This window comes from Rhinolophus sinicus, chromosome 15 (assembly GCF_057876585.1).
Source record: "Rhinolophus sinicus isolate RSI-liver-muscle chromosome 15, RSI-T2T, whole genome shotgun sequence".
NCBI classification, from domain to species: Eukaryota; Metazoa; Chordata; class Mammalia; order Chiroptera; family Rhinolophidae; genus Rhinolophus; species Rhinolophus sinicus.
Window position 1 is genome coordinate 87,497,793 of NC_142515.1, and position 13,533 is coordinate 87,511,325.

Genomic DNA, 13,533 nt, shown 5'->3' on the forward strand with positions numbered 1-13,533 from the left:
TTTGTAGTTTGATTGTTTTCATCTTTCTTCTATTTACAGAAGTCCTTTTAGTATTTCTTGCAATGCTGGCTTGTTGGTAATAAATTCCTTTAGCTTATTCTTTTCTGGGAAGCTCTTTATCTCGCCATCAACTTTAAATGATAGCCTTGCTGGATAAAGCAATCTAGGGTGTAGGCCTTTGTTTTCCATCACTTTGAGTATCTCCTGCCACTCTCTCCTGGCCTTCAATGTTTCTGTAGAAAAGTCATTTGATAGTCTTATGGGAGTTCCCTTGTATGTAACCCTCTGTCTTTCTCTTGCTGCTTAAAAATATGGAATGCTTCACGAATTTGCATGTCATCCTTGTGCAGGGGCCATGCCAATCTTCTCTGTATCGTTCCAATTTTAGTATATGTGCTGCCGAAGTGAGCACTCATTGTAGTTTTTGTTTACATTTCTCTAATGGTTAGTCATGTTGAGCATGTTTTCATATGCTTGTTGGCTGTTTGTATATGAGGTGTGATCACAAAATATGGTGAATGTTTAAATTTAAAAAAATGTGTTATAATAAAAGACACATTGCCATTAATCCCCCTCAAGTTACTCCCCCTCAGTTTGGGTACACTTATCCCATTGTTCTTGCCACTTCTGAAGCAGTTCTGGAAGTCCTCTTTTGTGAATGTCTTTACTTCATCCTCCATCATGACAATGCTTCATGTCACACATTGCTTTTGGTACAGCAATTCCTGTCAAAGAAAAACATTGTGGTGTGTCCCCATCCACCATATTCACCGGATCTAGCACCGTGCAACTTCTGGCTCTTCCCCAAAATCAAAATGATTCAGAACATCGAGGCAGCCATGGCAGTGCAACTAAAGATACTCAAATTATTAATATTGCTGTAATAATTTCTATTTTTTAACTTAAACATTCACCATATCTTTTGATCACACCTCATATCTTTTTTGCAGAAATATCTATTCAAGTCCTTGCCTATGTGTCAATGAAGTTTTGTTTATATTGTTGTTGAGTTATAGGAGTTATTTGTACTTTTTGGATATAAACCCCTTACCAAATATATGATTTTCAAAAATTCTCTCCCACTCCATAGGTTGGTTTTACACTCAGTTGATTATTTCTTTTGATGTACAGGAAATAATCAACTCCCACATTTCTACATTTGTGTTTGTTTCCTGTGCTTTCGGTGTCATATCCAAGAAATCACTGTCAACTCTATTGTTGTGAATCTTTCCCCTAAATTTTCTTCTAGGAGTTTTTACAATTGCACATTTAAGTCTTTAATCCATTTTGAATTAATTTTGAATATGATGTACAATAAGGATCCAACTTATTCTTTTGTATGTGGTTATCCAGTTTTCTTGTTTTCCTAACACTTTTGAAGAGACTGTCCTGTTCCCATGTTTTAGAACCCTTTTGAAGATCATTCGACCACACGTGTGAGGGTCTGTTTCTGAGCTGTCTATTCCATTCCATTGATCTATATATCTGTCTTTATGCTGGACTACATTACTTTGATTACTGTAGCATTGTAATATGTTTTGAAAATAGGAAGTATGAACCCTCCAATGTTGTTATTTTTCAAGATCATTTTAGCTATTCAGAGTCTCTTGAGATTCTGTATAAATTTTAGGCTATTTCTGTAAAATATTCTATTGAGATTGCATTGAATCTATTGATCTTTCTGAGTAGTATGGACATTTTAACAAAATTAAGCCTTCCAATTCTTGAACATACGACATACTTTATTTATTTGTATTTTCTTTAATTTCTTTCATCAATGTTTTTTAGTTTTCACTTCACAAGTCTTTTGCCTCCTTGGTTAAGTTTATTCTAACTATTTCATTGTTTTTGGTGCTATTGTAAATGGGATTGCTTTTGTAACTTCTTTTCATATTATTAATTGTTAGTATTTAGGAACACAACTTATACTTTTATGTTGATTTTGTCCTGTACCTTGGTTGAATTTGTTTATTAATTCTAATATTTTTTGTATGTGCAATCTAGGGTTTTCTACATATAATATCATGTTAGCTGCCTACAGAGGTCATTTTACTTTTTTCTTTCCAATTGGATGTTTTGTTGTTGTTGTTTTTCTTGACTAATTGCTTTACCCAGGACTTACAGCACTAAGTTTAATAGAAATGGCACGAGTAGGCATTCTTGCCTTGTTCTTGATCTTAGAGAAAAAGTTTCAGTCTTTAACAATTGAACACAATGTTACGTGTGAACTTTTCATATGTGACCTTTTTAATACTGATGTAGTTTCCTTCTATTTCTAGTTTTTTGAGACTTTTTTTTTTTTATTATGAAAGGGTGTTGAATTTTGTCAAATGTTTTTCTTCATCAATTGGGATGATCATATGGTTTTGTCCTTTATGTTGTTAATGTGGTATATTACATTGATTTTTGTATATTGACCATCATTGCGTTGTAGGAATAAACCCTACTTGGTCACAATATATGACCCTTTTAATGTACTGTTGATGTGTTCTGAACAATGGCTATTTTTTGTCTAAAACATTGTGGCAAGTTTCCTAACAGTTTTCCCTGCATGCATTCTTGCCTTCTTAAAGACAATCTCCGCTCAACCAGCACAATAGTTCTTCTAAAACATTAACTAAATTTCCTTGCCTAAAACCCTTCAGTGGCTTCCCTTAAAAATCACTGCCAAATATTAACACATTATAGAGACTTACAAGGCTCTACATGCTGGCCCATCCACCTGTCTGAGATTAATCCTATTCAGTCACACTAGCTTTCCTTAGGTATCTTTTGTTTTTGCTATTCCTTCTACATGGAAAAGAAATCTTCCTCCAGATATTTATATGACTCTTTTATCCTCTTCATTAACATTTAAATATTTTCTGCATTTGGGAGGTTTCTTTGGACAATATAATTAAAATGGATTGTCTACTTCTCTTTATGTTTATATCAACTTTTTAATAGTTCTTATAAATGTAGAAAATATATCATATTATATTGATGCATATTTTAAAATTAATTTTCTTTCCTACTGTAAAATAAGTTTCCTAAAATGAATAGTATGTTTTTCTCTGTCACTACTGCATCTCAAGTGCCTATTATAGTATCTGGCCCAAAGAGATGCTCAAAAAAATATTTCTGTAATGATTAAAATGATAAACAATTCAAATAATAAAATCCCTCCTTTACATTCCATAACAAACTCTTCCTCTAATATCTCTAATTACCTTATTTTAGCTTCACTTGTATGACAATATTAGTCATCTCATTCATGCGTATATCTCAGGCAGATATAACTGTAAATGTAGTTTAGAAGCCAAATCTATGACTTGTAAGATATTCTCTTTCATATTTGGAAATGGACTTGAAGCATGGTAAAGTTGAATTTCTATCCAGTCATACATCTTTGCCAAAGTATTTTATGAAAATGTTAAGGTTGGAGCAAATGAAATGAACATTTGCAGGAAAATAATACGAACTTCTGTAACAGATGAGGTGGAGAATATTGAGAATCCTCAGCTCTAATTTAATTAGAATTGATTAAATGTTAAAATGATAATGAAACAAGGGAACTGGAACTATTAACTAAACACAAAGATAGATAATAAGGCAGATTATCTGTGAACTAAAAGTGAGGAAGTTTTGTGAAGTCACCTAACATTATTCTTAGATATATATTGTATAGCTCAGAGAACCTTGTCTCATGCCTAGAGTAAGTGTATAAAGTGGTGTGTCAGTAATAGGGCCTGATTTGAAGTAAAAATAAGTAAATAATCAAACAAAACATCATGATATATGTGCACGATATAAGTTGTTGCTTAAGTCTAAGGCTTCTGATTACTTTAATGTTTTTTTCATAAATTTCCCTTACTAGTTTGTCTTGATATTTTGTGCTTAACAGTAATCATAGCACATAGAACATATTAATCTTCAAGAGTCATTTTAAAATGTGTTATTTCTCTTTGTTTATAAGTTTTAATTTTTTTCCTTATATTTCACTTGCTAATGAAATACTTTTATTTATTCAGTGTAAAATGTCCTCATTGAACTAGTTTCAGTAATTTAAGCAGCATTATATAAAATAAATAATATTATAAAACTTTTTTGGCTAAAATTATATGACACAATTTAGTAACTGTATAGTTATTCATAATTGATATGCACCACTGAGGATTTAAGTATAATTGTTTTCATGTATAACAACTATATTGTATTTGTTCTAAATTTTTATTTTTTACGATAATTAATCTAATCTCTATTATCAGGCAAATAACCTATATGCAAAATTCAAATCCTATACTACAGAAATATTTATTCTATTTAACACAGATTGTCTCTTATTAATAGATTATAGCTTCCTTAAATATCTCAAATAGTGCTTGTTGATTGTTGCCTTCATAAAGCAAGATATAGTTCTTATCATTTTTTTAACTGACAGGATGAAATATCACATTGGTAGAAGTTAAAGTTTGCCAATTACTCTACTGCTCTTAAGCAAAACCACTCAACAAATACATTAAATTCAACTAATCATTGCTAGTGATTACATGTTTGGCAGATCACTCAACTTAAACATTACTATTTACTTATTTTAAGCAGGCATATAAACAGCCTCTATATAATAGCTAGCCACATTTTGTACATCTGTCTGAAAAATTGGGCAAATATTTTCTTAAAATAATATTTATTACATTTATTGGGGTGACTCAGTAAAATTATATAGGTTTCAAGTGTACATTTGTAAACATCATCTATATATTGCATTGTGTGTTCACCACCCAGAGTCAGTTCTCCTTTCATCACCATATATTTGACCCCATTTACCCTCTTCCACAACCCCCCTCCCTTCTTAAAGTTTTAGTAACCACTGAACTGTTGTTTGTGTTTATGAGTTTTTGTTTCATTGTATGTCTTGTTTGTTTGTTGCTTACAGTTTTATATCCCACATATGAGTGAAATCATACGGTTCTGGACTTTTTCTGTTTGACTTATTTCGCTTAGCATAATAATCTCAAGATCTATCCATGTTGTTACAAATGGAAATATTTCATCTTTTCTTATGGCCCAGTAATATTCCATTGTATAGTGCTCGCTTCGGCAGCACATATACTAAAATATTCCATTGTATACATATATATATACCAGATCTTCTTTATCTAATCATTTATCAAAAGATACTTTGGTTGTTTCCATGTCTTCACTACCATGAATAATGGCGCAGTGAACATAGAGGTGCAAAATCTTATAAAACGTGTTTCTGTCATTAACAACATCGTGGTAAAAGGGGACTGAATATGTGTCCATATAAGACTAACAAATATTGTTTGTCAGTGTTTTCCATGTAAATTTACTTTAAAATTTCTACACTTCAGTCTAAGTTTTAAGTATGTATACTTAAGTGATTCTGGTTTACAGCCCTCTCGCCTATATTTACCAAATGTGAGTATAGACTAAGAATTAATAAAATACTCAATAGAATAAGGTAAGACATCTGAGTCCGTGTCAGTAAGTTGAAACTTACGAATCAAAAGGTGTGTTGCTCACTCGCAGATGATTTATTTTCTATCCACACTATTCCTAGAATCTAATGTATCATTTTTTATTCAAAACTATTAATAAAATATTAAATTAACATTAACCATCTCTCCGATAAATAATTAAGCATAATTAAAATTCTAGTAATCTTAAGACACTGCTTGCTAAAATAAGCATTTTAAATGTTTAGAACAAAATGTAGCAGGCTTGAAATCAATTTACCAGATGACGATGCTAGTACTCTCCCTGACATGGTAGAAGAATATTTTAGGAAATGTTGAATTCAGTGGGATAATATTCAGACTTTCATATTTATTAGACTTCTCCTACTTTCCAGTTCCTATTTAGGAAATGAAGCTATAGCAATGTGCAAAAATAAATAAATAAATAAATAAATAAATAAATAAATAAATAAATAAATAAATAAATAAAAATAAAATAAAAATGCTAAACTAATTTAGAGATAGACAACAAATGTATAAATATATAAATATATATGTTTCTAGATTATGTGTTTACTGTGAGCTAGTAATCCACATCACATTACAGATATCAAACTTATAAATCCTAGTTGTTTTCTTTGAGGTGATCATTATCTAGTGATTACAGAGAGAAATTTAAAACAAAGAACTTTGAATAAAATCAGAATGAGCATTATGATAGAATTCTACAGGGTTTCGAAGGAAGGAAAATCACAGTTTGCAAATCTGGTCAAATTTCATGAAATAAGAGAATTTAATATACTCTTGAAGAACAGGTAGATTTTGGAAAAGTTAAAAGGTATAGCGAATTAATGCATTGCCAAATTTATTAATACATTCATCCAGTGAATATATATTGACCACTTATAAGCAGCTCTATAACCATACAGAATACCCATACAGGTATGAGTAAATTTGATCTTATCTGCAATGAGCTAACATTTGAGTGAGAGAAGACATAATATGAATGAATGAATGAAGATATTTTCAAATATTAATACAGCCTATGAAGAAAAAGTGCCAGCGTAATGTTTAAGTGTTGGTAGCATAGAGTATTGGTAGGCAGAAAAAGGCCATTCCATAGGGCTAAATGTTAAGATCTCACCCATAGGGAGATTGGAAGAACAGAATTTGGGAAGAAGGAGCATCCAGTATGAAGGCACTAAAATGGGTATGAACTTCATATGCTCAATGAACAGTAAGAATGCTACAATGACTAAAACTTGATTCAGAGAACGAAAGCAGTAGAATCTGACATTGAAGATGTGAGTGCCTAATGGTGGAAGACCTGTGAACAATGTTAAGTATTTTAGATTTTTAAAAAATGAGATATAAAATCATAGCACAGAAATACATATGTGACATATATATTTTAGAAGGAACTATAGGTGATGAATGGGAAATGCATTATAATGAAAGGTAGGAGAGTAAGTAAAAAGATCAGTTAGGTAACCCAATGATAGTAAATGACAGATGATAGCTAACTTAGATGACGATAGGCCATAGATGATGATAGAGTAAGGTTTGCCGCAGTGACAAAATAAACTTACAAAGTTTGGTGAACTTGTGCTGTTCAATTTTAATTGTGTGGAAGGTTAGAAAGGAATTAAGGCAAAGCTAGGAGTTATTTAGTAGACAATAGTAATCCCTCAAAAGTGTTTTCTTGTTGATGATGGTGGTGGTATTTTATTTATTCTTCTTTGATACAATAACTCTTGATCTTTCAGAGAAAGTTGTTATGTGAAGTTTTTTATTTTTATTTTTTATTTTTTAAAGATTTTATTGGGGAAGGAGAACAGGACTTTATTGGGGAACAGTGTGCACTTCCAGGACTTTTCTCCAAGTCAAGTTGTTGTCCTTTCAATCTTAGTTGTGGAGGGTTCTGTTCAGCTTCAAGTTGTTGTTCTTTCAGTCTTAGTTGTGGAGGGTGTAGCTCAGCTCCAGGTCCAGTTGCCTTTGCTAGTTGCAGGGGGCACAGCCCACCATCCCTTGCGGGAGTCGAACCGGCAACCTTGTGGTTGAGAGGACACGCTCCAACCAACTGAGCCATCCAGGAGTTCAGCAGCAGCTCAGCTCAGGGTGCCGTGTTCAATTTTAGTTGCAGGGGGCGCTGCCCACCATTCCTTGCGGGAGTCGAGGAATTGAACTGGCAACTTTGTGGTTGAGAGCCCGCGCTACATCCAACAACTGAGCCATCCGGGAGGCAGCTCAGCTCAAGGTGCCATGTTCAATCTTAGTTGCAGGGGGCAGAGCCCACCATCCCTTGCGGGACCTGAGAAATTGAACTGGCAACCTTGTGGTTGAGAGCCCACTGGCCCATGTGGGAATCGAACCGGCAGCCTTCGGAGTTAGGAGCACGGAGCTCTAACCACCTGAGCCACCGGGCCGGCCCGTTATGTGAAGTTTTATTAATACCTTATGGAAATTAAATCCCATGAAGTTGGTATAATTCTTTGGGAACTCCAGTGGGTAATTCCTATTTTTCCTAACTTGTTCATAGTTAATACCTGATGATCACTTTTTTGTCATCTCTCTGATTATCTTTATGATAACTATTACCTTTTTATTTGAGTTAAATGTCTATTATTTTATCCTGTCTCTCTAGCCTACCCTCAATGTGCATGTTGTCAGTCCCCTATTAAAGACACCCTTTAGGATGTAGGGATCTCTCAAATTCCTAAACTTATGAAATTCAGTATATTTAATACAACTTTCATTAAGTATTAATTCTATACTATGAGCCAGGTATGGGCTAAGATTAGAGATCCTTTAATGAAATTTGTCATGGAGCTTACAGTGTAGGAAACAGGATACATGCTTAACTATGTGTAACTACACATAATGTAAGAAAAGTAATAATATTAAGGAATTAAAGATGCAATTGATTGTAATGTCGGGATGCCTAATTAAGATTGCAAAGAGGAAAATGTTAATTCTTCCTAAAGAAAGTGACATCTAAGCTGGGATACAAAGAACCAAAAAATTACAACCAGGTTTTGAACTTTAACTTTGATAGATAGAGGTGTTGAACAATAAGAAAAGGAACATAAAAGAAGATTTCATTGTGACAGATGGATTTAATTTAGGACATGATGTTTTTTAGATGCCTGTGAATTGTGTAATTGTAGTCGTTTAGTGAGGCACATGACTCTGAGCTCTGAATATGGTCAACAAAATATAGAAGATTGTGGAAGGAGTAGAGGAGAATTCCAAGGTGATATGTAGAGTAAAAAGATAAAAGAGGGCAGCTGGTTGGCTCAGTGGTTAGAGAGCAGTGAGCATAACACCAAAGTCACTGGTTCAATTCCCACATGGGCCAGTGAGCTGCGCCCTCCACAGCTAGATTGAAAACAAGTTGACATGGAGCTGATGGGTCCTGGGAAAATACACTGTTCCCCAATATTCCCCAGTAAAGAAAAAAAAAAGATAAAAGAGTGGAGATTCAATCCCTAAGAAACAACACTTCAGAATGGAAGAGGAGGAGGAATGAAATGGAGGAAGGAAGGGAGGGAGGGAGGGAGGAAAGGGAGAAATTAAAGGACAAAAGAAGGAAAACAAAGAAACATTTTTAAAAAGAAGGAAAACTGATAATTATTGGGCCATTTGTTTAAAACAGAATGGTAGAATATGACTGAAGCCAAAAGGCGAATGTGTTTAATTGCAGGAGTAATGCTAAATGGTTCCCAGAGCTCAGGGCAGAAAATGTGCCCTTGCCATTTATTGAAAAGGTGATCATTTTGATCTTGACCAGAGCAGTTTCCAAAGAATATTTGTAGCAGACACTTTAAAGATGGCAGTAAATGGAGAATTAAATGGAAGAGGAGAAAGTGGAGATAATGACTGGACTGACTTTAAAAAAGAAACTCTTCTCTGATTTAATTCTTATCCATGAATCCCACGCACACCATGCTTTTCTAAAGTAGATTACTTAATAAACCATAAAACACCCAGCTTTTAGCCCCCCCTCTTTTTTGCACTTTGACCTTCTACCTAAAATACTGTTTTTCTCTTCTGTGAAGTAATCCCTTGTATCTCCAAAGAGAAGTGATTGTCCCCTATCTCCTTTTATCATACATCAACAAAACAGTTTCAAAATGCTAAGGGTTCTGGAAACTATGGTGGTGGAATGGAAAGACTTCTGAGTTAGGACTGGATTCATTCTTGTGTGTTTCACTTACTTGGTCTCCAACCATGGACGTACTAATTTACTTCTCTGCATTCCCTCAACTGTAAATCTGTGACAGTAATAATAAGCTCACAGTATCACAGTGGATTAGAAGAGAAATACATTCAAGGGACCTAGCAGTGTTTGCTGCAAAATATGTTCTCATTAATGCTAGTCCTCCTTCCCCTAACTTTTCTTAGCACTCTAGATGAAATTCCTTAGAAATTTATTAAGTAGTTAGTTTCATCATAACAATGTAGAACTAGCGTGAGTCTGGGAAGAAAGCAGATGGACTTGAGAAAACTAAACTGCTCACTAGCTTAAAAAAAGCAAGGAAGATAATTGCCGAAAATCAGCCATTGGGGCAAGTCACAACATTCAAAGGAGGAAGTAATTTAACATTAATTTTTGGTAGATAGTATAGGGTAATATGCATGTAACTATTGCTTAGTTGACTGGGTGGAGTACTGGAATAGGGAATATAGGCAGGCAATGTGTTGAAATCCAGAGATCAGGTATTTTATATCTAGGAAAAATGTCCACGGAAAGTACCAGGCAGTACTTCAGATTGAGTTTTAAAGGCAGAACTTTAGTCCCTGGTATAAACAGGCACATTACTCTATTTCAGGACTTACTACATTTTATTGTGATGCCTTGGGTAGGTCTTATTTATGGCCTTAGATAGTATTTATTTTTGTATCTCTCATTCCCAGCCTGTTTCAGAGTAAGAACTTGATTTCTATTTGTCGAATGGATAGTTGAAGGCATACTTGTAAAGAGCCACCAAGGAAGGGGCTTGGTTCTTATCCTGGGTAAATGTGAGTAGGTGGAAATGAAATCCTTAACTAAAGGAGAGTGAGCCATTAAAGAAGCCTAGAATAGAAGCCAATCATTAGAGTAATGCATCTGGGTCAGAATGATACAAAAGTTAACTTGGTTCTGGTCAATATAAGGGAGTTTTATTTTGCCAGTGTAACGTAAGATTATTTTAGAATGGATTGTAAGAGGATGAGGTTCATTTTAACTAATTTAAGATAAATATAAAATCTAGGGAATAAATAAGCCTACATATGAGGACATCAATGACATCTTTCAGGTAGGAAGCAAGAGAAGTCAGCTAATGTATATTTAAGGTGTTGTGAGGGATTGATGCATATATAAATATTTTAAAATCAACTCAGTTCCTGATAATTATCAATTAGGTTAAGCTATTTGTGCTGTTGTAGCAGACTAACAAACCTGAAATCTCAGTGGCCTAAAACAAATTTCAAATCTTAATGACTCTAAACAACCAAGGTTTATTTCCTGCTCATGCTCCATGTCCTTCAATGGTCAATGCATTAATTAGTGTTCTCCAGAGAAACAGAACCAAAGCGTTTAGATAGATAGATAGATGATAGATAATTTTTTATAGGAATTTGCTCACATAATTATGGATAACAAGAAGTACGATGGTCTGCCATCTGCAAGCTGGAGAAACAGAAAATCTGCTGGTGTACTTTAGTCCAAGTCCAAAGGCCCAAAAATTGGGAGGAGGGGGGCAATAGTGGAAGTCCTGGTCTGCGTTCAAAGGCCCAAGAACAAGGAGCACCTGTGTCTGAGTGCAGGAGAAGATGGATGTCCCAGCTCCAGCAGAGAGAGTGAGTTTGCCCTTCCTCCACCTTTTTGTTCTATTGAGGTCCTTAATGGATATAATGATGCCCATGCACATGGGTGGGGGAGATCTTTCTTATTCAGTCTACCAGTTCAGATGCTAATATCTCCTGGAATTACCCTCACTCCTCACTGAGACGCGTCAAAAAATGTTTTACCAGTTATCTGGGCATTCCTATGCCCAGTTAGCTTGACACATAAAATTAATCATCACAGCCAGCAAAGGCCTCTCAGTTTATAGTTATCCCTCAGGAATCCTGGCTAACTGAGCCATTATCTCAAATGTTGCCAGTTTCTCTGATAGAGAGAAAGGAGCTCTGCAGGATCTTGCTAAATTCTCAGCCCAGATTCTTCATACAGAAGTAAGCACATGTGTCACGTCTTGCACTACAAGCGCTGTGGGAAGTGAGAAGGGCAGCGCAGGGTTAAGAAAAACTGTAGCCAAGAAGAGTGCAAGTGGGGCCAAGAGACTCAAGCCTCAAGGACTGAGCCCCGAATCAGGCCAAGGCATAGCTTTTATTGGTTAACAAATGAGGAAGTAAAACTTGTTATTCTCAAGATCTGTGAATTTCACACATTATACTAGGAAACTGATTCAAACCAATCACCTTTGCCTGCAGGCAGCCTGAACCGTAAGTCCCAGGATGTCTTAGTAATTGTTGTATGTACCTCCCCAAGGGACAAAACCTTTATGCTGAAACTTACTGATATGCATAGATTGAGAACTGATGTTATCACATCATTGAATCTCTTCCCAAGCAGGTTGTGGGAAGGAATATAGCCACAGCAGCAGAAGCTCTCTTTAGCTGGGGGAAGGTGGGGGTCTATGCCCACCTCTATCAACCCCGTGAGTTCTCCTGATGGCCCCTATGCGACTGTGCCTGGTTTAGGTTGTTCCTCCCTTGAGGAATCTTACCCGTCATTGACTAACCAGCCGTCCTTTGGGGCCAAACAGGGAAACATAAGGTGTAAGCACAAGGGTGAAGCAAAATCCCTGAAAGGATCCGTCTTACAGACTCTCCTTTCTTTAGGGGCAGGTACGAGGGGACAGATGGGTAGGCTGCTGCGTGGCAACACACATGGCTTCTCTCACCCACTGGAGACCACAAAGTGTGATTCAGATACATTCACGTGAGGAAAGCAGCATTAATGAACACAGACAAGATTGTGAAATCCTTATCAGTTCAATAGAATTGTTTTCAAGGTTCATTATTTACTTTTTAAGTGCAAATCATTTCTGTATAATATTAATAAACAAGAGAAATAGACATTAATGGAGTCAGACTTCAATTAAAATACATATAGGTCTGTTTTGTCCCTAGCATATTTCCTCCCAGACAGTGCTAGAACCATTCTGGGGAACAAACTGGGACAGTTGCTCTGGCCCATATACTCTGAAACGATCTTATATACAGGGAAGGCTAAATGAGCAAAGGAAAAAGATCGGTAGTAATTGCTCACTTCACCAAACTCTTCTCTACTTCTCTTTCAGGATTTATCACTTTCTATCTGTGACATTTTACTAATTTTTACCTGTGACCTTTTATATATACTTCCATATTTTTGTTTGTTTCTGTGTTAATCATATTTATTATGATGTTAGTTATGGAGTTATTAATTTATATGTTATTTAATATGTAATATATTTATATGTTCCACATACACGAATGCTGGACCTTAAGATCCAGCATTCTTTCTCATAGGCGTGCCAAATATGTAGCAAGTAGCTACAATAGTTTGGGCAACATTACCTCTCCATCTTGCGAAATTTACAGATTATTTCCACTTAGTAGTATATCCTTACATGTTGTAATTTTTCTGAACTAAAGATTTATAGCCATATTTCAATATCTTTTTACATTCTGCTCTCAGTGTTTACAATAAAATACATGCTTCTGTGTGCTTCTTTTGAAATCTGAAAAGACAATTATTTTGATAGTCCTAAAAAGTCCAGAAGTTTAAACCAAATCTTGAAAGCAGGTCATCCCAACAATGATCTACAGATTCTAAGAGACAATGGAAGTTTAGAAAATGTTGAAATGCAAATATTGTATTATAAACGTTTTCTGAGATCAACTCCCACACCATAACTGTTTTCATGTCTTTGCTTAATATTTTAAATCCAACAATAAATATTAAAAAAATTCCACCAGGAATCTCTTTATCATGTATTTAAATCATTGTTTTGAAACACAGAACTGTAGGTTTCACATTGCT

General features: G+C 34.9%; 1 non-coding gene across 1 annotated transcript; it reads right to left on the reverse strand.

Annotated features, from left to right (window-relative positions):
* Window positions 1-305: 305 nt before the first annotated feature.
* LOC141573008 (U6 spliceosomal RNA) lies at window positions 306-412 on the reverse strand. The gene has a single exon (XR_012498593.1). It is a non-coding gene; the product is annotated as a U6 spliceosomal RNA (small nuclear RNA).
* Between the last annotated feature and the right edge of the window lie 13,121 nt (window positions 413-13,533).